At 43.2% G+C, this 27,123-nt stretch overlaps 1 long non-coding RNA gene across 1 annotated transcript in view; it reads left to right on the top strand.

Annotated features, from left to right (window-relative positions):
- The window catches only part of LOC122465108, a 52,542-nt gene extending 25,686 nt beyond the window's left edge, over positions 1 to 26,856 (top strand). Inside the window, exons 2-4 of the long non-coding RNA XR_006289676.1 lie at positions 24,235 to 24,310; positions 25,786 to 25,868; positions 26,413 to 26,856. This is a non-coding gene — a long non-coding RNA (uncharacterized LOC122465108). The remainder of the gene's footprint in view (positions 1 to 24,234; positions 24,311 to 25,785; positions 25,869 to 26,412) is intronic.
- Positions 26,857 to 27,123: the final 267 nt, after the last annotated feature.

Genomic DNA, 27,123 nt, shown 5'->3' with positions numbered 1-27,123 from the left:
ACAGAGAACATGAAAAAATGGATGTTGCCATACCCACTATAACGAGAGTGATCAGTTAAGGTGAGCTATTATCAGCAGGGGAAAAAAAACCTTTTGTAGTGATAATCAGGATGGCCCATTTCCAACAGTTGACAAGAAGGCGTGAGTAACAGTAGGGGGGAAAAATAAGCATGGGGAAATAGTTTTACTTTGTGTAATGACCCATCCACTCCCAGTCTTTATTCAAGCCTGATGTAATGTTGTCCAGTTTGCAAATTAATTCCAATTCAGCAGTATCTCATTGGAGTCTGTTTTTGAAGTTTTTTTGTTGTAGTATTGCGATTTTTAGGTCTGTAATCGAGTGACCAGGGAGATTGAAGTGTTCTCCATCTGGCTTTTGAATGTTATAATTCTTGACATCTGATTTGTGATCATTTATTCTTTTATGTAGAGAGTGTCCAGTTTGGCCAATGTACATGGCAGAGGGGCATTGCTGGCACGTGATGGCATATATCACATTGGTAGATGTGCAGGTGAACAAGCTTCTGATAGTGTGGCTGATGTGATTAGGTCCTATGATGGTGTCCCCTGAATAGATATGTGGATAGAGTTGGCAACGGGCTTTGTTGCAAGGATAGGTTCCTGGGTTAGTGGTTCTGTTGTGTGGTGTGTGGTTGCTGGTGAGTGTTTGCTTCCGGTTGGGGGGCTGTCTGTAAGCAAGGACTGGTCTGTCTCCCAAGATCTGTGAGAGTGAGGGATCGTCCTTCAGGATAGGTTGTAGGAGTGAAGGACGATCCTCACAGGGATTGAGGTGTGGGAGGGGGTGAGGACTCCAGCTGGGGGTGTGGGCTTTGGGGTGGGGCCAGAAATGAGGGATTCAGGGTACGGGAGCAGGGTCAGGGCTGAGGTGAGGGTTGGAGTGTGAGGTGCAGGTCTGGGAGGGAATTTGGGTGCAGGAAGGGGCTCCCACCTGGGACGGGGGGTTGGGGTGCGGGTAGGGGTGCAGTATCCAGCTCGTCAGTACTTATCTCAGGCGGTTCCCAGTTGGCGGCGCAGCGGGGATAAAGCAGGCTCCCCGGCTCCACGCTGCTACCAGAAGCAGCCGGCATGTCCAAGCCAGGTCAGGCAGGGAGCCTGGCTTAGCCCCGCTGCGCTGCCAACAGGACTTTTAACGGCCCAGTCAGTGGTGCTGACCAGAGCCACCATGCCCCCTTTTCAACCAGGCGTTCCGGTCGAAAACCAGATACCTGGCAACCCTATTTGCTTCACAGACATCAGGCCTAGAAATGTGGGGTTTTTTTAAATGGGAACTGAGAGTTTCATTTAATTGTGTAACTCCAGGAGCTGGAGCTTTAAGAAAAGCACCAACTATTGTGAGATTCTCCATAAAATCATGAGTTGGCAACACTGCCATTTGAATTTTGAATATTCATGATCAACTCATAAAAATGATACTGTCTGAATAAGACCAAATATTGAATTTACTCAAGGAAATCACAAAACTGCTCCAAGATATTCTGTAACAAAAGAGAGGCAAAATGTATCAAATAAAGCATTCACTATAAATTATTTGCTCAATGCAAATAGTTACCTCCGTCACATCTAAATGTTTACACAGCACTTTGAGATCTTTGGATGAAAGGTGCTACTGAGAAATTATGTATTGTATTGCTATTTTCTTCCACTAATGATTTTAAAAACATTTGGTACCTGCTGTGTGTCAGTCTTTAACATCTCTGAGTTGCTAACCACTTCTGTGAGCTCTGCCCAACACTTCTAATCCACTCCCGCTCAGCCCTTCCATGGTCACACCTTTTATCCTCTTTGATCCCTTGTGTGAATTTTGCTAGTATCTCTCACATCCTGAGGCCGCCTCTTTCATTCTCTCTAGCCAGGTCTCATGTGAGATGCCCCACAATTGCTTATGTCGCCCAGCTGTGTCTCTGTGACCTCTTCTGTGAGTTCTCAGTCTCAGGTGTCTCCTCTCCTTCCTTCCAGCTAAGTCTTTCATCTTCTCTGGCCTCTTCTGTGAACTCCCTCTGTGTCTCTTAACACATTGTCTCCTGCCCACCCAATAGTCTTACATTTGATCCTCTTTGTTCTGCTTTGAGCTCTTCTCCAGTGTTTCCTAGCACCCTCTCCTGGTTTCTCAGCTCCCGCTCCACATTTACTGGCCAATGCACACACGATGTTGAACAAAAAGAGGTGAAGACAAGGTATTGAAATCGCTGGTAAATTATTTGAATGTACCATCAGCAATGAATTTTAAACTCTTTGAAACAACAGACTTTGTCAGGTGAGATGCATTCTTCATCCCGATTGTGTACAGATGTACACACATTTTCCCTGGGTAACTAGCCTTGCATGATACTCTAGCCTTACACAATGAATTTTACAGTCAACACTCCACTAAGCCCAAAGAGTGCCTTGGGCATTCTCACAGCACCCATTCATGAACGCGTACATACACACTCACACATACATGTCCTTCCCTACTGGATCACCAAGGCAATTTTCATATTTGTCCTTCCAGTGCTATTCTCTTAGGCAGCCAGCTGATTAGAAGTTCATTGCTCAACCATAGAGTGATGGTGTGGTGACAGGGAGATGCAAAGAAGTGCCATATGTTGCTCAACAGAGACTTCACCTAATTAAAGGGCAGTGTTAACAGGTTCCAAATGAACTCCAAGCCTTTCATCTTTATTCAGAAGACTGATGACTTTTAAAACAAATGTTATGATGGGACAGATCCTTTGGACTCAAATACAGACCTCCCTCCACCACCTGAGAGTTGGGGAAAGGGAAGGTTCTCAAATTCTTTTTGCACTGAAATGCTTTCAGAGGGTATCGGTTTTTTGTTGTTGTTGTTTTGTTTTTCCCAAGCATTTTCCAGGACACACAGGTTTAGCACCCATCCTTCTTTGGTGATATGAAACCTCCAGTAATTTAGATCCATCCACCGAGCGATGGACTAATCCTTTCTGTTGCCCTGGGCTGAGACTTCAAATGTTGTTACCACATCACCCCTTCAACTCAGAGAGGGAACTGGGGGAGGGGGGAAATTGAAGACTACCTAGGATACCAGGACCAAATCTGAAAAACAGGCAAAATTTCAAGTATACCCCAGAAAACATTAAATAATATTACTATTGAATTGTGTCCTACTGATCAGAGAATCATGCCACACTGAAACACAGCAAAAATCAAATAAAAGGAAAACCAGGGGAAATCATGAGAAGCCTTTTCTCTGTCTTTTTGGTCACTAAATGTTTCCTTTCATTTTCTGTTGCTTCAGACCTTGCAGCCCCCAACTCCCTGAGGTTAATATGTAATTGCTCACACCCCTGTTGTTCATGTCTGTTTCATGATTGCAGCTTTTATGTTAAACTCTATTATCTTTATTGCTCCTCATCCTCCCTCCCTCCTCCTTCCGTCCGCATTAGTGTATATCATCCAACTGTCTGAAACCTAGACTTCTAAATGTGCTGGGGTTGCAGCTGACTTCTTTGTTGTGTGTACAGTGCCTAGCATGATAGGTGGGGTTCCTACTCCCTCCTATAACAGGAATAATAATAAAGGATTTGTGACAAGTATAATAGTGCAAACAATTTGCAATTTGATACGTGTAGCCCTTTTTCCTTTTTATGAAGTGTCCAAGCAGATTGTAATTCACAGTTTATTCATTGATTTTTACCAATTTGGTCATTATTAGAAATTGTTTGAATGCTTTGTGTGAACCAATCGCAGCCTGTGGATTGCTCTTGGACAGTTCACTGTGCATATTCCTTTGAGTACTGGACATTCAAGAGTCACACTTTGAGAGGCGCAGTTAGTTCACCTAATTTGCATCTACAACTCTTTGCAGATGAGGAAATCTAGAATTTGAAAGAGATTTTCCACCAAGTTTGAATTTAAAGGGAAAAACAATTTTGTGAATTTTTTTTGTAAAAATGACATCCTGATTTTTAAAAACTTGTCGTCACATGGTTTTGTTTCTGTTCCCTCAATGGATGACCAAACCTTTATAAACACTAGTACTTTTACCTGAAAGAAATCTCCTCTAACAGCCCAAAATGTGCTTTCTGCAAAATAAACGGGATTACTTCAGGGTTGAATTAGTCCAATTGTCTCATTAATGTTTTTGCAATGCAGTGCTTGAACACAATATCTGTGGCTGCCTTCCCTTATTTGAAGGATGATCCAATGTCCTTGCATGCTCTTGGTAAGTCTCCACTGCAAAGGTGAATATTGATACTGAAATTTCTTAAACCCACAGCTCTGTGCTGAATACCCAGTCCCCAACCAATAAATATGGACAGGAGTTGATTTGTTTCCTCTGATTTTATTGGCTGGGTGTTGTGAGGCTTTGCATGTGATTTTGATAGTGAATTATGATTCTGAACACATCTTTTAGTTCAGCAGACAGGATTCACTGACTTTTAAACTGGACAGTCAGATAGATTCAGTCACAGTCCACTCCCATTTTATTGATGTTTCTGGAAGGACGAGTAAACAGGAGTTTTTTCTCAAAACCTCAACACAGGAAAACAGCAATATTTGAGGAATGTTGAAATTCCAGGGAAGATTTTTTTTAGGGCACTTAAAATTAAGCTCCTAAATTCATATATAGGATCCTAAATAAGTGGCCTGATTTTTCAAGTGTACTGAGTACCCAACAGTTCCCACTGAAGTCAATACACTTATGTGGCAGGTTGTTCTCTTTTGGGCCTCCGAACATAGTCAACATCATCTGAATGGCCCTAAAGGGGTACAGAGAAAGCTGAACTGCAGTGAGGGCAGTGCAGATCAGTTCTGTAGGCAAGAAGTAGAAACTCCTGCTCCAGTTCATTGTTAAATATTGACTTTCATATTGACATTCCAAAGAAGAGTAACCTGAAAAACTCAAGGAAATGGAACTATGCAAATACCTGAGCACAAAGACTATGGGCAGTTTGTCTGTGTTAAAGAGATATGCCAAACTAGCTGAATCTTTATGAAAGATGTATTATCTGGAGAAAAGTGCTGATTCACTATAGGTTAAAGGTTTATTGAGCGTTAGTGATTCCATTTTCTTCTCCATAAGAAAATATGTGGCCGAGGGAAAGCTGAGAATTTTTTTTCTTTTTCTTTTTCTTTTTTTACCAGATAATTTTGGTTAAGTGACTGTTTTTTCCTATGGTCTTCTGCATTCTTTTCTTCCTTTTCGAATGTCAGCATCTTAAAAAGCAGTCTATTAAGGCCAGATTGAACAGAGCGAGTGATCAGAGCAAGGTTATCTTCAGGCCCTCTAGTTTTGCATCAGTGCCATCTCTCTTTTGCAACTATATGAGTGGGTTTGGGATCCTGTGTGTTTGATCAAAATCTGATCAGGTTTATCCTTAATCCATTTATAACTATAAAGTTCCACTTTTAATGGATGCATTTAAGCCTAGAACTGCAAGATGTTTGTCTTGCTATCTGCAGTTGTCAGCTTCTTCAGGGCAAAGGACATGTCTAACTAGATCTTTGTACAGTACCATATATGTTTATGGCACTGTCTATATGATTTGTATGAATATTAAGAGTTTGTCTGAGTGGAAGGACCGTAATTTATTAGCCCTTCAGAATACACAAGCCAACAGCACATTGGTTCCAGGTCAGCTCACTCTTCATTATAAATGTGCAGTAAATGTTCAATTAAGCTCAAGACACTCCAAGCTGATAGTCATGTCAGCAGATCAACAGGAAATCCAAACTAGATGAGGCTATTTCAATTTCTGCCCCACCCAGCAATGAGCACATCATGTTTTCTAGAGCTGCTGAACCAATAAGGTGATGTTCAGAGTGAGACTGTTGCATCCTAATGTTCTGAACATGATTCCTTTCCGAATTAATTTCAATTCTCACGAAGGGTGTTCGTTTCCAGAACTGTCAGTCCAACAGGACATATACATTACTGGCAGCAGCAGTATAAGCTTCTCTACCCTGCCCTGCTAATGTTCCTCTCACTGGTTCTGGAGCAAGAACTCTTTAAGGGGTGAATAGCTCAATCTCCACTGTAGGCCTCCAGCCAGAGACTTCCAAAAAAGGTACTAGCTGTAGAGGTTGTGTGATGTGGACTCCTGTTCAATAACCACAGTGTCTTTTCAATGCATCTTCATACTTTAATGTTCAATTTTAGATGCAAAAGACGTGTTTACAGTAGCTGTACAACATCATGTGTCCACTCAAAATCTCCTCAGAGTTTATATAAGGGCACCATATGTTGGTCAAACTCTTCATCTGAGATTGCTGAAATGGTTTGGAAGACAAATACCGTCACCACCGCTGCCCTTTGCCCTACCCCCATTACTCATCATGGGGCTTTCAACGCATGTTACATTTCATCATCCCAGCCTCCTACTGAAATTTATGTTGAATAGAAACCTAAAAGAAGGAGCAGCTCACGGATGAGACATGCTGCTCGCTAGCTTTAGTTGGCTGATTTTATGATTGTTACACGTTAATCCAGATAATTATTTAATTGGCTGAAGTACATGTTCGAACAGTGGGGTTTTTTCTCTCTCCTTTTTATCACAAAATCAGAACAAGAGAAGAACCAGACTTTAAAAGGAAACTCAGTTAACAGGGGCGCAGATTTGTATAATTTTTGGTGGTACCCAGAACGGGTCTAAGTCCCGCCCCTCCCCCACCTTGTAAGCCAATATATATTTTTTAAAATAATGTAAAAATGGACTGGAAACAGTAAGCGTTTAACAGTTTCCCTATATTGCACAATATTGTAAGAAGAATTTATTTAACTAAGAATATCAACTTTATTAATACTCTTTTGAATATGGAAACCATCAAGCACTCTTGGATCAATAACCCTCAAAAGCAAATACTTTCTAAAATTAAAACAAATATAGCCCCTTCTTGTGCAATGTTCTTCAGGAGGCACCAACACTTTTCATCGTTGTTTGGTTCTTGAAATGAAGTCATCCAGGAGACTTGCAATGTCCAATTCAGAGATAGAGTTCTTATGTAATGTGCAGAAATGCCAAGTGATTTAGACATTTTTGGCCCACTGTCATTTGCAAATAATTTTTCAGTCTGCGCAGGCAACTGAGTGATCGTTCAGCAGTGCAGGTTGTAGTCAGAATTGTGTAGAATAATTTCAGGAGAATTGTAACTTCTGACAACATGTCACTCAAGCCTTCGTTTTGTTTCAGAAATTGCTTGACTTCGCTCACTGAATTAAGCTGGCAATTTCTCAATCTGCAAATATCACTCAACATTTCTAAATGAAGAGAGAGCCTCTCCATGTTAATGTCACCATGGAAAGCTTCACTTATTGGGACAATGTCCTGTTTCAAGCCATTTGCTGCATCAGCTATATGCTTCTCCAGTTTTACTGCGAATGTAAAGCTTTCTGTTGAAAACCTCTGTTCAATGGCAACTTTGCAAGCATCAATAATCCCGACGTATATTTGATGAAAATACTCTTTTGGGTCATCTCGGTGGCTTGCATTTTCTCAGGAGTGTAAGATCATCTAAATAAAGATTTCATACCTTCTCTACTTTTGTTTCCCAGAAGTGATTGTATGATGAGTTGGTGCACAATCCTGCTCAACGTTTCTTGGAACAGGCCAACTTTCTTCATAACGCTTGCCAGTGACAAGTTTGGACTTTGAATTTTTGCATTAGCTTCTTCTATAGGACCCATGGCTTTCACAAGAACTCTTAGTGTGAAATACGTTAAAGATTGAAGTTGCTTCGAGAATCCACTACTTTTTGAGCCAAATTCATGGGAAGAGTAACTAAATTTATCTAGGCAGTTCATCATGGCCTCATAGTTGTGGAGCAGTGATTTAATGCTACTGATCCTTAGCGTCCATCTTGTTGGGCACAATGGTCATAAAGAAGGCTCCCCTTCACTCTGAAACTCTCTGAATGCTGCCATACACTTTGGTGGCTCCCTGAAGGCACTGATGAGATCTTTCACCATAAAAAACATATCACAACATTCTTGAATATTATGCAGGGCATCTTGCATGGCAAGGTTAAGGGAATGTGCAGCACAGTGCACAAATTCCTCTCTAAGCTCTCGATCCTTCACTCTGGTTTGGACCCCAGTAAATTTGCCAGGCACATTAATGGCTCCTTCGTAACACTGCCCGCGGCAATCAGAAAAGGGCAAATCACACCTGAGAAGTGTATCTTCCACAATTTTGAAAAGAGAAGCAGCATCCATTGTATCAGTTTGGTAATACCCAATAAACTCCTCATAAACCTCCCAGTCTTCACTAGAAACGAACCTTAAAGAAAAACTTACTTGTTCCTTTCTTGACAAATCAGTAGTCTCATCCATTACAATGGCATAAAACTTTGAAGCTTTTATCTTTTTCACAATTTGTCTTAGTGCCATCATCGCAATCATTTCGATTATCTCATTAATAACCATGTGACAGCCACTTGTATTTTGTGTGACTAAGAGCTGCATCAAGTTTGAATCACTCTCATTATGTCCACATAATGCTATTCCTTGTTGAGGTAGGTACTGAACACTGTTAAAAATTGTGTGCAGTACATTCCTAGCTGATTGTGATTCTTTTCTGTAACTGGCCGACCTTAGTGCAGAAACATTTATCTGAGATTGCAGGGCAGCATACTTCATTATCACTTCCTTGTGACAGGAGGATTTTTCATGTGATGTAAAACCACGCAATACATGTCTCCAGTTTTGAAATCTGGACAAAATAAACGTTGGTTCGGCCTTCATAGAAAATATTAAGATCTTCTTTTCAGAACAATTTTTGCAGACTGAGCAAAAAGCTCTGTCTAATTTGCTGTTGTACTCCAACCACGTAAATCTTTAAAGCCAAGTTTGCTGAAAACTCCTTTCCTTATCTTGTAGATTTGCCACATCTTTCTTTTGTATAACTTCAGTTTGAAAGCTGGGTGTCGAACTCAGACTGTCACTTGATGAATTACCCTTTTCTTCTTTTTCTCTGGGTAACGTTATTAAGAATTTATCCATTGTTAATGATTACTGGTCCCACAAATCAAGAATTTGTTGCTGGGATAAAATGAAGCTACAATGCACCGGCACCACAAGATTACAAGGGCCAATTAAAAGTGGAAAGTCAGAAGCAGCACTTGCCTGCTTCAACACATTATATTTTACTGTACCCATATACAACCAATTATATACTTAAAAGGGTATAAAATAATCAAGTATTGTGGTAAACACGATCATACCCCAAACTGACCACCAAATTTAAGTTGCATGTTTTTTCCCCTCAGGTGAGGGCTCTGGGGATGCGGGGTTCACGGTGCAGGAGGGGGTTCAGGGCTGAGGGTTGAGGTGCAGGGGGTCAGGGCTCTGACTGGGGGCAGAGGCTCTGGGGTGGGGCAGGGCTGGGGATGAGGAGCTTGGGGTGCAGACAGGCTGCCCTGGAGAGAGGGCCAGAGAGGAGGACTCCCCCCAACCCTCTCCCCGCTGCCAGCAGCGAGCTCCGGGGGAGGGGCCCCCTCTTCCCACCCGGCAGCACACTCACCCTGCACCACTGTCACTGCACATGCTCCTAGGGCCCCTCTCAGGTCCAGGAAGCCCCCTCACCTCCCCTATTGTGGGTGCCGGGGTGGGGGGGCTGCCATCATATGTGGCCTCCTCCCCTGCTGCCCCTCACCTTAGCCTCATGGGGGATGGGGCTGCCCCTTGCCCAGTGTGGGGCAGGAGTGGTAGCTGCAGGTGGGGCCGGGCGGGGGGGGAGCATGGATCACAGGGTCGGACACTCACCCAAGCCCCAGAAGCTGCTCAGGTGCGTGAGGTCCAGACTCCATCTCCTGGAACCCCCCTCAGCATTGCCTCCCGGTGGGTACCAGGGGGTGGGGGGAGGACTGCCAGTCATGTGTGCGCCTCCTCCCCTCCTCCCTCTGCAGGTGCAGCAGCAGCAGCCAGCTGCCTCAGCCTGCCACCAGTGCCACTCTTGTGCTGTAGCCTTAGGCAGCCGCGGCCAGCGCAGGCGAGGGAGCACAGCGTGGAGCAGCAGGGCAGCTGCCTGCTTTCAGACAGGGACGCTCAGGATGGCAGCAGGCGGGGGCCGGGGGACACTCTGGGAGAGGCGCATGCTGGCGGCAGACAGGGCCAGGGGAGAGACCCTGCTCCAAACATTGGTGTAGCCGGGCCCTGAATATTCCTGGAGCCCGGGCAACACGGGCCCATACAACTCGCTGCCCCTGTCAGTTAATACGAGTATATTTGCTTTTGCTAATAACTCAGAATCCAAATAGTGTTGGACAGTTCAGTGGTACAAATTCAATGTTCAGCAGAATTTACAATGAAATTTGCAAGCCCTCCCGGATTTATCTCATTCTGCACGATAAAAGTACAGGACTAGATGACTGTGCTACCTTGCCTGCTCAGCTGTGCCAAGCATATCAGTTTCATTAATTCAGAAGGGGGATGCATTAGCACACCCCCTCTTATAAGATGGCTAACCATTCTTTCAGTACTTTAACTTTGTCACTCCGAATGGCAGGTAGAGTTAATAAACAGACTGCCGTGTTTAACTGAAGCAAGCCCAGAGCACTGGGAAGTGGCAGACTGAAGCCTTTCCAAGTAGATGTATTAGTGCTCTGTGCTGAGTGACTTAGAGAACAGGAGATGCATTCCATTCACACCAATAAGGACTAATGGCTCTGAACCTGTAAAGTGTATGCTATATCCCTAAAGAAGGTCTTTGTGGCAGAAATGCTGGAATTTTTCTATCTATAACCTGGAAAAAAAGAGTGTCTGGAATAAGTGTTTAAAAGGTGGAGGGGGGGAGATACAATCACTGTAAGTCTCTCACTTGAAAGTCAGATTCAGGAGTATAGCTCCACCTATGTAAATTTGCTCAGGAGACAGGCTTTGCAAAGGATCTTTAGCTTATTTTTTGTGCCAGTAGTCCTACTACAGTTTTACATTTTGGAACATCAGCGGTTTAAAAAAAAAAAGTGTATAAGCAGAGCTACAAATAATAGTGAGTATGTGTTAAATTATAGCCATTGTATTTGGGAAAGGGGGTCCGTGTGTGTGATTTCAGGTGAAGAAATTCATTCATTTGCAGAGGACCAAGACAAGACCTGTGCACTACTTAAGCACTCGAAATGGGGCTTAATTGGGACTTCAGTAGTGCATAGGCCTTGCTGGTGAATGGGTCTTTTGCTGGCCCTCTGCACTGAGGCAACTTTCATCCATTCTCATTTAGAGGCATGTGTGGGTTTTTAAAAATGAAATTCCATATCCGCTTATTTCACTGTCACTGTTGTTTTAGTTGCATCTTTGAGCTACAGGAAGCAATTGACTTAGAGATATTGATTTCCAACACTGATATATATGGAGAGGCTTGATTGCTAATTGAAGAAATGTAAATCCACTCAGCTGTGTGATTTGCAGTGCTAAGGGATAGCTCACTAAAGGAAAAACGTCTATTTGATCAATAGCCTTACTGTATATTTAAAGTTTCTTTCCCTTCCTCCCCTCCTTAACCAGTGATTAAGACAAACTATTGTGTGTGATGTAGAAATAGACAAAGCCGGCAAAAAGCAAAAGTATCCTAAAGCAGTTTTATTTGCAATGATCAGACAAATCATGTAAGCTATTTATGTTAATTCTGTAGTTCCAACACTGAGCACACAGTCACACAAAGCACTGAATGAAGTCAGGAAGAGTTGGGGTGATCCGCCCCTAGTGGGATTGAACCCCTAAAGATGTACATGTTGATTTTGAGTGAAACTTGAACAGGTAGTGTTTTCATTTAGGGCTTGTACATGCTACTATGTATGTTGGTATAATTTATGTCGCTCAGGGGTGTAAATAAGCCACCCCCTTGAGCGATGTAATTTACACCGATTTAAGCGTTGGTGTAGACAGTGGTATGTTGGCAGGAGAGCGTCTCCCACTGACATAGCTACCACTGCTCACGGAGATGCTTTTATTATGCCAATGGGAGAGCTCTCTCCCGTTGGCATAGAGCATCTTCACCGTTGTAGCGCTTCTAGCGTAGACTAGCCCTTATTCTATTATAAACCATAAGCTAAATGCATGCCGAATATAACTTCACTGAAGCAAATGGTTTTACTCCAGAGATGAATTTGGGCCCCTTCTGTTAGCATGACAGACAAGCAATCTCCACAGCAAGGGATGTAGTCAAGGTCAATGGCTTGGTTATTTAACTTGAGAGGTCAAATTCATCACTGATGTAACTGCACTGGAGTGAACAGTTACACCAGGGATGGATTTGGCTCAAGGTGTCAAAACCGTCTATTCATTTTTTATTATGCAACTTGTACACAGTGCTTATCACAATAACCTTTTTCTAAGCAAAAATGGGGACAGCACATTTTGTAAAAAGCCCCTGCAGCAGGGAGGAGTATGGGGGAAGCTCCTGTGATGCAGAATTCCACAATATGCAGGAGGCTGGGACCCCTTTGAATGGAATCCCCAAATTTTGCCCCTTCACTCTGCACCAGAACCATCCCAGTTCCCCTGGGTCCGGTCCTCCTGCAGCTGCTGAGGAAGGGCCAGGATTTGGCCCTCACTGCTGTCATACTTGTGCAAAGGAGAAAGTGTTGCCAAAAAGGGGTGTATAGATAAGTTTTAGTTCAAATAAGATGTTTGTTTCAAACATACCCATTGGTAAGTTAGGCACCTACATACCTTTGCGAATCCACTCTAAGTATCTTACAAGGTACTGGTTGTGTATTAGGGCATGCCATGCTGACATAATTTACAGCAGATGAGCCATCAGATGTAAGATGTTTCAAAACATGTGGTTGCATTGTCAAACTAGAAAAGGGTGAAACACATCATCATGACATTGAGTCAGGATTGGAAAGTCTCAGCAGCTAAAGTTGAACAGTGGTTTCCTTTTTAAAAACGTAATCCTATCCTAAGGTCATTAAGTTAACCACATGTTTGGATAGCTGAATTTCCAGTGGGTGCCCCTGGATAACGAGTAATTTGTGGTCAAGGTGAGAATAAAGTGTTCACTGTGATCTGAAAAGATGACTAATTGTGTTATAATGTGAGAAAAGGTGTGCAGCAAATGGCAATGTAGAGACCAGTGCAACAGACGAGAAAGCATAGTTCTCTGGTGTACAACAGCCCCCAGCAGTCTGGGTTTAAACAATTTTAATTCAGCTCAGCATAGATGGACAGATGTTTGTCAAACTGTTTAAGCAGAACTGACAGACATTAAGCAAAATCAATATAAAGGGCTAAATTAATCCCTGATATAACTCCATTGATTTGAAGGTATTGCATCTTGAATGAAGATGACCTATAAAATCTAATGTGAGATTATAAGAAAATATGGGCAGACATGATGGGATTGCGGTTTTGTTTTTGAAGAACCAGGAATGCTTCACATTTGGATCTTGTTTTATCTGATCCAAAGTTTATAAATTATGCCCCTTGTGCCTCTTACTGAGGCACCAGGGCATAATTTGGGAGAGATTTTGGTTTTACAAAATCTCATCAGCCAGGTTTTGGATTTGCAGAGCCCAAACCTGGGGTAATTCAGATTCAGGTTCCCCTTTACCCGAGTCACTGAAGATCGGGAGAGGGGGTTCAGACAAATGGTTCTGATCGCTTATCTTTAATACAAAGTGAGTCTAACAGCAAAAAATTATCCAGAGCACTTGCTCAGCAATCACATGACCAACATCATCCATCTTTTAGTCATTTGCGCATTGGGGGACTCAATTTTGGCACCATTCATTGAGCTTAAAAGCTAGATGTCCATTACATTACAAATGATATTATCCGGTGACAAGGATTTCATCCAATCACACTCCAGAAAAGTCAAAACACTTCCTGCTTATGACTTGTACTGAATTATTTGACATTGTGCAGCTGTTCATTCATGTTACTTCTTTCCTGCACAGACTGTTCACAGCAATTCCCAACCCCAATTTTCCAACGAAATATCTAGACAACTGCACTGGGTTATCAGGTAGTACATAAGAGGAAATTCCTTCCTAAATCCTTCAGGCAGCATGCATGTTTTCTCTCTGTTTTAAAACTTGATGTCAGTTGACTGTGTCATGTTGTGATGCACTAAACTTGATATAGTTTTACATATTATCTGAATTTAAGGGCCAAATATATCCCCAAAGTCACTAGAGTTATCCTCAGAATTAATTTATCCTAATGTTTTAATATGGCTAACTTTATAGTGTATTTTACAGTAAGAACTCCTAACTTCAGGCCTTTCTGTCTATATTAGTGATGAAATTAATTATTTATGTAAAGGATTGAGCAATCTTTCTAGAACAAGTTTCCTTAAGCAGTGACCTGCTGAACATCATGGACTATAGGATTTAAACTATCTGCTAACTTATCTTGTGGCAATAAATAGAATAGGAAACATAGGAAAAAGGATCAATGAGTCGCTTATCAATGTTAACAGAAAACAGCTGCTATGTCAGATGGGATCTCCAGATGTGTGTCTATCCCAAAATAAAGTCAAGCTATAGTGTAATACAAATTTTTGGATGAACAAAACACCCTCTACCACAGTAGAAGCAGTCATGTAAATCATCTCAGCTAGGGCTTTGAATCTGCAATACATTGCTTGCAGTTTTATGATGACTCTAAGAAATAGAGACCATGTTGGGGGGGTATCCCCAGGTAAGGCACCTGTGCTTGATGGCCTTAAATGTGGCTGTACACAAAATTAGTTTGTTATCCTAAATGGGACCCTGCCCCAAAATGGGTAAGACTGGGGTTTATCCTCTTCTGCTGTTCCTCGTCCTCTGTCTTTCTGGTGCTGCCCTATGAATAGCTTGGTACTGACTGATGATATAATATCTTTCTCTTTTTCTCCCCATCTCTTTCCTGCTCCCCTAAGAAAATCCTTATTACTGGGGGGTAGGATTGTGACATTCTTCCAGTTGGATTATGACATGGGGGTGTTGGGGAGCGGTTAAATCAGCCAATCAACACCTTTCCTGTTCTTCATACCCCATCTTCTCTCTTCATGCTCCGTTCTCCCTTTCTTCTGCCCACTCCCTCCCTCTTCCCTTCCTTCCTTGGCTTTAGGACCTGACATCATAATGCAGAGAAGGGAAAATATACTCCATCTTCTTTGTTGAAACAGAACAGCAATGGACAGGTTCCAAAGATTCTGTGGTTCCTTTCAGTTAAACATCCAACCCACTCCTGCTTTTAGTGACCGCTCCTGATTTTGACCACTCTCTTCCATGCTCAAGGAATCTCTTGATTATTTGTATTGATTTATTTGTTGTACCCTGACTAGCCTAAGTGGCCACATGATCTTAACACTATTACCTTCATTCCAAAGAGTATGTCTGTAGACATACCCGCTCTAACTTTGATCAAGTGTAGCCATGGCAGCGTGAGCAGTAGGAGTGGCTAGCAGCCCTGAGGGTATATTTAGGGTTTCAAACAGGATCATATGTAGGGCAGCTAGCCCATCCTGCCATTTGTGCTGCCATGGCTACATTTCTATTTTTAGCACATTAGCTCTGTCAGCGCTTGTGCGGGTATGTTTACCTGAGCTGGAAATTATACCTTCCAGTTCCAGTGTAGATGTACCCTATGTGTTAAATCTGCTTGCTGAGTCATGCTTAAATCCCTCTTCAGGGCAGGTGCAGTCTCTTACTATGTGTATGTACCGCACCTAGCAAAGTGAGACCCTGATCCCACACTGGGACATGTCGGTACTAGTAGGGCTACTAAATAATAAAAAATAATTTGGAATGGAATTCAAACTCCCTTGTGGTTCAGGGAATTTGGATATGGAGCTTTGGCTTCCGCCCAGATTCCATAGCTTGGTAAGCCCTGTGAAGGTGAAAAAGCCTAGTATATGCAGAGTCATATTATTGATAGATGGCATGAGTACTTAGTGTGCACTTTGCAAACACTTAGCTTTTCAAGTGACTCAGAAAATGTTCCAGCATCACATTTTCTGGCAGTCCTTCCCTTTTTATAACCATTACATTTCAGGACCACACAATGCCTTGTGATGGAACCATTTGTTTTGGTTGCAAGGGAGTCTGTTTGATCTTGTTTAGTGCAAAAGTGTTGGTTTTGGAGTGATGGTATCTTTTTTATGTTGCCTCTAATTATAGTTGTTTTATAATAATGCAACCCTCACAGTTAGGGCAGAAGTGATATTTTCATGCTAAGCTTCTTTAAATCAAATTTCCGCTTGAGTGCATAGCCTGCCTAGAGCTAACAAAAGAAAATCTTGGGGCAGAAATGGGGATGGTAACTTGTTAAGCAGTCCCAATGGAAGGTTTGTGAGTGACTATGTACTGCTTTTCATTCTTACAGTTACTTTTACTTTTATGGCACAAGAGAGCACTAGTAGAGAAAAATATATTCTTTGGAGAGGCTGTGAGGAGCGGGGTAGGGAATCTATTTAAAATGCTGGGTTTTTAAGACACAAAATAGCTCATCGTGTGGATGAGATTCTTATGCTGTGCCTCCAGGAGCACAAATGGAGCAGCTCAGGAGAAGAGGAGCAAAGGAGGCTGAAAAAAAGGGGGAGTAAATTACAGCAGTCCATCCCAGACTACCTATGGGTTCCAATGCAACTGAGAATCCCCACAGCAGAAGCACTATGGACATGCCCCCGCCTGCCCCCGTCTTAGGGTGGCCAGATGTCCCAATTTTTATAGGGACAGTCCCGATATTTGCGACTTTGTCTTTATATGGCACCTATTTCACCTCCCTCCCTGCAATCCTCTGTCCTGATTTTTCACACTTGCTATCTTGTTGCCTGGCTCCACCTCTAGCATGCCCCCTGTGCCGATGCTTATAAGGGAGCAAGGATAGGGCAGTTTATGGAGGCCCTATGCTATGCCTGAACCAGCGTTATCCTCACCAGGCCATTATCAAGCTCTTTACAGTCCCTGTATGCCACAGGTGCAGCGTAGAGAGGCTAGCACAGGGGACAGAATCTATCCCTCTTTTTGCATATCTGCCATAGGGATGATGTTTCAATGGCCTGATGGGGTGCCACGTCCTACAGCCTGATTACATTTTTCTTTGTAACCTCATCCATAGGTGCCGACTTCTGCTCATGCCGGAGGGTGCTCGACACCCCCGCCCCTGCCCCGACTCCACCCCCACCCCTCTTCCAACCCCTTCCCCAAAGTCCCTGCCCCAATTCTGCTCCCTCTCTGCCCCTATTCCTACTCCTTCCCCAAATCCCCGCCCCGGCCCCACCTCTTCCCTGCCTCCTCCCCTGAGCGCACCATGTTCCCGGTCCTCCCCCTCCCTCCCAGAGCTTGCGACGCCGCCAAACAGCTGTTTGGCAGTGGCAAGCAGTGGGAGGTAGGCGCAGGAGCGGGGACATGGCACGTTCAAGGGAGGAGAAGGAAGTTAAGTGCAGCAGGGAGCTTGGCTGCTGGTGGGTGCAGAGCACCCACTAATTTTTCCCCATGGGTGCTCCGGGCCCGGAGCACCCACAGACTCAGTGACTGTGACCTCATCCAAAGCCTGCTGAAGCCAATGGGAGTCTTTCCACTGAGCTTCAGGTCAGGCCCTATAAGAGGGATACCTCTTCTTGGTAGGACACTGTAAGTTCTGCTCTGGATAGGGAGCCAGTAGGAAAGCAGGAGGTCATCAGAGTGTTTACAGTCAAGTAATACATTCTTAAATGGAGGGAACTAGCATGACAGTGTAGGGATTAGTGCTCTCCTCTAACATGCAGGAGATCTGGCTTTAAGGCCAAATCTTTTGCTTCACAGATCATAAATGCAGGAGAACCTAGCCTAATGGCATAGAGATTAGTGAGGAGGAGGAGGATTTATTTTATGTATTTATATTACCATAGTGCCAGGAGCCCCAGTCATGGCCCAGGACCCCATTGTGCTAGACACTATTCAAACACAGAACAAAAAGATGGTCCCTGCGTCAAGGAGCTTCCAATGTAAGTATTAGACAAGAGACAAAAGATGGATACAGACAGACAGGGGAGTGCAGGGAGACAACGTGGCAATAACTGTCAGCATGATGGGCTGTGATCTCTGCACACCAACAGCCTAATCATTGTCAACTGTTTGTAGGTGTCAGAGTGATGCTTTGCTGCCATGTAATTAAGGTAAAAGGTCTGCATGAGAAAGCTGATTAAAGTTTAGGTGGTAGGGACTCAGGTAGGAGAATAATATCTTTCACAAGAGAACTAACATTTTTTGAACATATACATAATAAATTATCACAAGAAGCTAAAATTTTGTATAGTCACATTGATATCCTGGGTTCCAGTACTAGAGACCTAGAAGTCTTGATCCAAAGACTAAAAAATCTACAGTAAGGACCAGCACTGGCAAATGTACTATCAGGAAAATTAATTTGACAGCCTACTAGGTCTTTATTACCCTGATTTCTGTGATCCATAGTGAAAGCCACTGGATATCCACACACATCAGGTATTTCACAATAGATGAGGGTGTTATTTAAAATCGTCATATTTCATAACCTCCACATTTTTAATTCGGTCTCAGAGGAGCCTCCAGCACATTTCTAATCCCCAGCAGAATGTATCCAGAATTTACTTTATGGCTCTCAAATCCAGGATCTGCTGTGGTTATAAACCTGTGCCTTGGAAACTCCCCAAGCTGCATTATTACGGTGCCATTGTACGATATAACAAAATAATAGATGTGGGGTGAAATTTACGGTCTGAAATATCGGAATCTTTCCATCAGCCTGTTTCCTGTGCACCTCTAAATTTTCTCTTTAAAAAAAATAGAGGGTCACAGGGCATTCAGGTAAAAGTATTTTATAATCAGTTATAAAAAGCCCTCTAACTCAAACCCTCTTCCCACTGTCCAGTAACCATGGCATAACTTTGCTATACAAAGCAGCCCAATACCTCAGTAACATTGAAAATACCTTTAAAATCACAGTGCAGGCACCTCACCTCTCTTTGTGCAATCCGCTCTAGTTTCTGAAACTGCACATTTCTGTGGGAGGTTGGCAGGGGGTCCAATTTAACCTTTTCTCCGATAACCTTCTGCAGCCCCAAAACTACATGCACACATCTCTGAACTTCTATTTCCCAGGAAGTAATTCTATTTCCATGGAAGTAATTTGTAGAAAAACTCAACGGAGTAGGATAAATTAACCCCTTAATTACTATATTGCCCTGTCAGTTTGTATTGTTCCTGTGTTTACTCCTTTGCATAATAATTATTATTATTAATAATATTCTACACTTCTAAAGCACCTTCCACCTGGGGATCTCAAATGCAATTTACTAATGTTAATCAATTATACCTCTCCATGCTCCATAAGGCAAGGAAATATTATGTCCATTTTGCAGACGAAAAAACTGAGGTAGGGGGAAGTTAATTATTTTCCCCAACGTCACACAGACAAGACCCAGGTTTTGGGAGTCCCAGTCTGGTGCTTCAGCTACAGGACATCTTTCCTCACTTATTTGACGGGTACCTACTGACACACTAAGGATCCAGTGGAAAGTCCAAGAGACTCCTTCCATTGATTTCAATTGAAAAAGGCCCCTGTATTTACAACATGACACACACAAAAAATCATGAATGAGGAATCTCAACGATCATTTCCTCTGTAGCCGTGTACATATTTCTTAATGAAAGGCAGGGAGATTTGCTGAAGAAGCCTAAAATGGGGCACTTTTCCCCACCTCCCTACTGTGTCATCCTAACAGCTACTGGTGCACTCCTAGCTTCATTCCTTTGCCACTTGGCTCACCTGTCCCATGTCCCCTCATGTGGAGCCACCTTCCCTCCACACAAACACACACCAAACCCACCATGAGAATGAAAGAGTGGGAATTCTCATTCCCTTACCCTCAAATCAGATAACACATGTAAGTGAGAGAAAAGAAAGCTCATTCCCTCAACCCACACCCGGCACTGTTTTCTCACAGGTCTCCAGGACGTAGGGGGTGATCCTCAGTGAACAACTGAGAAGGGATTGCACAATAATCCTTGCCGAGATTTCTTTCCCCTGACCCTTCTGTCCCAGGGGTTTTACTTAGGGAGGGGGTTATCTGGTCCCATGAATATGCTAGCTATGCAGTGAATGGAGTGATTGCTCCTTAATTTCAAGTCACCAAGAGCTGTTGTACATGCAGATCGGTGTGTTCTGCTTCAAAACTGATGGCACCATATGACCTAATGTTGTTTTCTAGTCTAAATTAATTATTGGCGGCATAAATGCATGACTTAACCTTTTGCTGAAAATAATAAATTAGAGTGGGATTTCAAAAGCACTAAGTGTTGAACTAACTCTGCTCCAGCTGACGTGCATGGCAAAACACCCATTGATTTCAGTGGGACCAGAGGTAGGCCAACATAAAGTGCTTTTGAAAAGCCCACCCTAAATGTTTAGGGAAACAAAAAATTACTTGGCAAAAATCAATGTCAGTCCTTTAGAAATGTGACCCAAAAAATCCCCCAAGCAAACCACATCTGAGACCTCTTCTCCCCAACGTGTCCCCCTTTTCTGTCTCTTGACAACTGTGATGAAATAATGTATTAATTGGTTCTGCATGGCTGAGACCACATTGAGGCAGATGTGTTGCAGCAATTTAATCTAATTAAAATAATTTTCAGTTCTAAGTGTGCATTTCAAAAAAAAAATAAAAAGCTCTTGACAATTGATGCCTGCTGTGAAAATGACTGAATAATGATGAGTAATTTCATTCTTAGTTAAGTTTTTAGCTCTTTTCCTTTTCCATCTGTGTATCCTTTAAATCCAAATTATATGTAATCAACTGTATAGGCAACATGCTTCTTCTTGTAGTTGACAAATTCAGGGGTTCATCTTGCATAACTTTACACTTGCTTCCTGCTGGAGTGAGTCTTACATCTGGTAATTACAACTCAGCTCAGCTAAAGGTGCTTTTGAAACACCTACAGCATCTTTTGGTTCTATTAAGCTAATTTGAGCAGCCAGGGGGCACCAATCAGCGTATATGGAGATTAGCTCAGCCTGACACACAGAGTGGTTGGAGATTGGATGGAAGGCCACAGGTATGTCATCATATTTTTGGCTGGACTGTCACATAAGATGTTCATGCATTTCATCAAAATTGGTTATCCTGCTGGGTGCAGAATTAGGGCACTCCACCCCTTTTCACAGTGGCCAAAAAGGCCATAGATGAGTGCCTGCCTGGTCACTAGTGGCACCTAAATAAGTGCTTGCTGTTTTGAGAGATGCTGAGTATTCATCACTCCCATACACTTTGTGGCTGTTGTGGGAGCTTGGCACCTCTGAAAAGCAGAACTCTGTCATTTAAGTGCTTGAGGCCTTGTCTACACTGGAAGGTTGCACCCATGTAGTACCCAAGCTCATCGCACCATAAATTACCCTTGTGTAAATCACTTTTTACTTAAGTGCAACACAACTAGGGTTTGCACTGGTGCAGCTACTTTGGTAACCAAAGTTTAAATGTTTTGGGCACTGTGACCCTCACTACAACTGGTGCTTTGGAGTGCTTCCTCCAGCATCCAAAAGGAGCTGGGTCCTATGGCACGTCGATGGGAACTGGCACAGTGCCTAATGGCAGCTGAGGACTGGTTGCAATGGAAGAATGGAGCCAGGGAGCAGCATCAGTTTAGTGAGCCGTTGTCTGAGGACAGCTGGTGGAAGAACATGGGAAGTAGAAGCTTGCAATCTGACCCAAACCCAACAGCGGGAGCGGCTCTAGGCCCCAGCAAAGCAAGCACATGCTTGGGGCGGCACATGTCCAGGGGTGGCATTCCGGCCATCCCAAGCATGTGCTTGCTTTGCTGGGGCTTAGAGTCCGTCCCGTCTCCTCCCCCCGAGCATGCCCGGGGGCTTGGCGCTGCCCTTTGGAGCTGGGCGTCGCAGCCCCATGCCGGCAGGAGCAAGCAGCAGGTGTTGGGAGGGGAGGCTGCCCAGTCCCTCCAGCCAGGGCACAATCACCGCCGCTCCCCTGGCGCCAATCCCAGTCTGAAATGGCTGTAGCAGCCCTGCCCATGGCCCCACGTCTTGCTATGCAGTGCGGCGGGGCGGGGTGGGGGGAGCGGGGTCGAGTCGTGTTTGGATTGGACTTCAAAATTAGGCCCGAGCAGACTTCTAATGGGAAGTGCCCAGCTTGCTATTTTCTTTGAGGTCTTTCCAAATCCCCCAAAATCCTTTCCACCCCTAAGTTTGGCAGCCCTTCCTCAAAGAGTGCACTGCCAGCTTCATCTGTTAAAACAGTGTTTTCATACATCACTTACAGACCTTGTTTTTATCCTCGCAGACTGAATCATGTGATATCTTGTGGTTTTTTCCCTATCATAACATTCACATTTGAGGTCTAATCTTGTGTGTTTTGAATACCCAAAATTTCCATTGATGTAAGTGAGTTACAGGTGTAAAGGAGTTTCAGGAACTCAAGATTAAGTCCTCTGATGATGTACTTGTAAACAGACTGCAGTAATGCTGCCGAAGAAATGGTCCTGGGAGGGGAATTTGGAGTGTTTTCACCAACAGTTTGTCTACATGATAATTGATGGTGACTGGAAAACTCAAACAAAAAGCTTTTGTCATTTAGTAGCAAGTCACTGTATTATTTGGATGTGATAAACAAAAATAGAAAATAATTCTTTTAAGCATCTAGTTCCACTTGTTAATCTTTTTTCCTTGATGTCCAGCACCAGAGAGTATATTTACTAGGAGCAATTACACATCATGAGTGCTTAATCCAGATCAGTTTAAAACACAATTTTTATTTTGATTCTAAAAAAAAAATCAGATTATCATTAATGCTGCGTATACATAAAATGAGGTTTAGTTTCTGATGTGATCTTTCAAATGCCCAGATTAAGAAAGAAATCAAGCAGTTTAACTAGCTCCCACAGCATTTTCCTGCTATTTCGAAGCAACTTCCACAGGCAGTGGTGAAGATGAACCAGGCACAGATGCTGTTTCACTGCTCTTGGTAAAGCAGATTCAGTAAGAATGACAATTAATACTTCGCATCTATAGCACGTCCCGTCTTCCAAGTGGCATACAAACATTCACAAATCCTCACAACTCCCATGTAAGACACAGCATTGCGCTCCCAATTTTGCAGATGAGGCACCTGACCAAGAGAAATGGAAGTGACTTAGGGTATGTCTACACTAGAAATGTAAGTCAACCTATATTAGGTCTCAGAGTAGCAGCCGTGTTAGTCTGTATTCGCAAAAAGAAAAGGAGGACTTGTGGCACCTTAGAGACTAACCAATTTATTTGAGCATAAGCTTTCGTGAGCTACAGCTCACTTCATCGACTCACAGCCACTGCAATAATTACTGTGGTGGTGTACGTCCACTCTACCCTCCTTGGGTCGGTGCTGCACATCCTCACCAGGAGCACTTCCACCCACCTAAGAAAGGCCGTGTGGGGAGCTGAGAGCTAATCTCTCAGCTTCACTGGCAGCTCCCTGCTGGGAGCTCGGCTGCCCCACAGGCTCCCGGCGGGCTGCCCGCCCTCCATTTCCCATTCTCCACCGGGAACAAGGAAAACTGCCCGGGGCTTCTCCCCTCCTCCTTCCCTGCCGGGAGCCGGGAGAAGCTGATGTAAGGGAGGTGGAGTTATGGAGGTGGAGTCACCAATGTCGCAAGGCACTTACAGCTGCAGGAGGAAGGCTGTAGTGTAGACATTGACATAATGAGATCGACATAAGGTGCCTTATGTCAACCTAACTGTGTAGTGTAGTAGACCAGCCCTTAGCCATGTCAATTAGCAACGCACTTTGATAGGACTTAATTCTGCCTTGCTAGCTACTCAAGATTCTGTTTAGATTAGGCTCCTGGGACAGTGGGTGAATCTCATAAAGGTTATAACTAAGGATGTGATTTTTGTCCCAGCGTGACCACTTCTCAAAAGCAAAACACAGCATAATATAAAAGAGACTCCAATCACTATGTCTAACTGACCTGTGAAACCGGGCCATTATTTCGAGAATAAAACATGCTGAGCTACTTTTTATTCTCACACCCTGTGCAGTGCCGTTGATTTTGGCACACTGTGTTTTTTTTCATTTTAATAGTTAAAACTGGATGCAGTTGCAACTTGGCACAATGTGCCAAACCTGTACATGGCATAGAGGAATAGAGTAGCAGGAGACACCATGTTACAGTATATTACTACACTGAAAAGAAATGTAATTAGTATTTAGGGCACATTGCAACTCACAGCTCTCTTCAAATGAAACCTCTGCCATTCACCAAGTCTGAAAAATAAAAGCCTTGAGCAGGTGGTGTTATGAAAGTCTGTTTGTTTTTCTTTTTCAGATGTCAGCTTTTCCATTTCAATCGGTTGTCCAGACTTGTTTCCACCATTTCTCCTGGAAGATTTTCCTGACTCTGGGTTTGTCTCGACCTTCTGATTAATGCATACACAACTGAAAGAGCTAATGTCTATTTAAGTGCCGAAATATGTAGTTAGGAGCGTAACTTTAGGCACCAGGTTTGAAAAATATTGGCCCAAAAGGTAAAGCATATGTGTGAGGGTTGTTTTTTAAGGCTTCCTGGAGTGGCATGGGGGCAGGGCAGGCAGGCAGGGAGCCTGCCCTGCCCCCGGTGCATGCCGGGCCAGAGCCGCTCTAGGTAAATGCTGGGGGGTGCCGCGGGGAGATGGCAGGCCACAGAAAATAACTCCATGGGCCGCGTGTTTGAGACCCCTGAGCTAAACTCAAATTTCTCTCTGGTTGGGTAGGACCAAGCAATGTGCTTCAAAGGCTGTTTTTGGCCACTCCTCTCACAGGAATTTTAATTTTGAGTTTAATTACTCTGTTAGGGATATTTTCCTATCTAAATAGGAGCTAATACTAAATATTGATCAAATTTAATATTATGGCAGCATGCTCCACATTATCCTAAATATATAGCTTCACCTGATGTGGCTCTTCTGTTTTTACTTCTTATTCCCATCTATTTTTACATTCTGATGATGAAATATGCAGTAATTTTAATCATGTAATATTCCTGTTTAACCTCTAGTTTGCAGCCTTTTTATTTTATCTCTTCCTCCCACTCTGCCACACTTCAGATCTATCTGGTCCTACCATCTTGTGATTCATTATCCATCATGACATGTACCTGATAAGAGAGAAATTTAATTAAGACAAAAGCCTTTGACACTAGATCATCTATCAAAGCATTATTCTACTGTATGGCTGTCTGTTAGTTTGAATATGAAAGATCTGACACTTAAGGACCCAACCAAAAGCCTCTGACGTAGAAGATTGGGTCTGATGAATTAAGAAAAAATAAATGGGGATAATGTGCTCAGCTGGCCAAAATATTCACACAACAAACAATGGTTGACAGTTATCTGTTGTAAAACTCACAAGCTGTCTGCCAAATGTGGTGTTTGCCAGAAGCTGAGAATGAGCGACGGGGAGTGGACCACTTGATAATTACCCATTCTTTCATTTCCTCTGGAGCACATGGCATTGACCACTGTCAGAAGACAGGATACTGGGCTAAATGGACCCTTAGTCTGACCCAATATGGCCGTTCTTATGTTGATCCTCATGATAATTTCAGGGAAACAGCATCTGTTTCCCACCTCCATGTCCACTATGGGCACCCCTTGCAGGCTTCTGGCTCTCAGATATTGCCTGGCTTGGGCAGAGGCCAACATCTCATTTCCTACTGACCAAGTTATTTCCAGGCTGCATAGTTCCATACCTACACTGTGGTATACCCTGCAAGCCAGACTGCCTGCCTAAAAACCCAGAATCTGCACTTTGCTTTCTCTCCGGAGGCTATGACCAATGTATTGCCAACAGTCACAGGTTATCACACAGCTCTTTCTAAGCAAGTACATTTATTCTGCAGGTGGAAGCATTACAGAAAGAACATATTTTAAAACAATAAAAGAATCTACACAAGACATCACCCAAATCCAACTTGGGGCTCTGGTAGGTGTCAGTCCTTCAATGCCCATAAATGGGTTTTTTCCTGCAGTTAATTCATAACTATCTCACATTCATAACCAGAACATCAAGCTGGGTACTTCAACCATTTCTCTATGCAGCTTGGGCCTTTGATCTCCAGTCTCTGGGAACAGGTAATCAGCAGACAAAGACCCTCTTCTCAGAGGGTAGCTTCAGGAGGCTGGGATTTTGCATGACTGGAGTTGGGGAATTTGCATTAACCTCTCCCTAGAGATTCCCCAGGAAATCCACTTAATGCATACTTTCCCAAAAGTTCATACTTGTCTGGTATATTTTCAATATAGCCTTTTGAACTCCCAGGTCTCACATCTGTCACATTTCCCTCCCTACAGAGGTTATGTACAATCCCAGCCCACTGTAAGACATAAATCATTCATTTAATAAAATGGAGCCCAAACATATTTTAAATTTAATTCAATAAGGTCTCCCAAAGATATGCAGGAAATTGCCATGTCTATTAAAATCCTCATGACCTCCAGGCTTCATTATTGTTATTTTCTGTACCTAGAAATGAAACTGCCATTTCTACAACTATTCCAGAACACAGGACCCTATCTGGTGATCGACATGGGTCACCAAATCAAGGTTTTAAGGACTGATCCAAGCTACCGGCCGAATCTCCTTACTGCATGATGATGACCTTATTCAACAGCTATGTTACATTGGAACAATTTGCTGTCTGCCTCAAGAGTGGAACTCATGTGCAGGAGACATTGGAGGAGAGAATAATCCATCCACCAAAAATACCTGAGATGAGGTAGCAGAACACTAGAGCTTCCTCCCACAAGGAGATATCAGGTAGGATAGCCAGGGAGCTATATGAGGAAGAGTATTGCATGCCTTGGTGGGTTCCTCCATAAGTTCAGCCAAACATCCAGGCTTTGAAGTTCCTTACATCACTAGATGTGTATGTAGCGTATATATGCGGTGAGTCTTTTGTTTGTGAGTGAAATTTGGCAATGTTAATGCTGGGGTACTACTCCCCTTGAAAGTTTATAAAAGAGAAGACACTAGTGGTCAATGAAGCACTTATTACTGTGATTTCAGAAGACATGTCTGGTCACATGGTGTTGGTTCTTCTCCTTATTTCCAAGTGCTAACTTTAGTTTAAAAGAGCTCAAAATAAATTTAATGATTTTCTAATATTACTTGTCTATGGAAGCCATTGCTGTGGTTGTCACAGGGATGTTATGTGTTCATGATTGGAAAGGAGGCATCA

Source organism: Chelonia mydas, chromosome 3 (genome assembly GCF_015237465.2).
Source record: "Chelonia mydas isolate rCheMyd1 chromosome 3, rCheMyd1.pri.v2, whole genome shotgun sequence".
Classification (NCBI taxonomy): Eukaryota; Metazoa; Chordata; order Testudines; family Cheloniidae; genus Chelonia; species Chelonia mydas.
The sequence above is the reverse complement of the archived record's forward strand: the minus strand, read 5'-3'. Positions and strand labels throughout refer to the sequence as shown.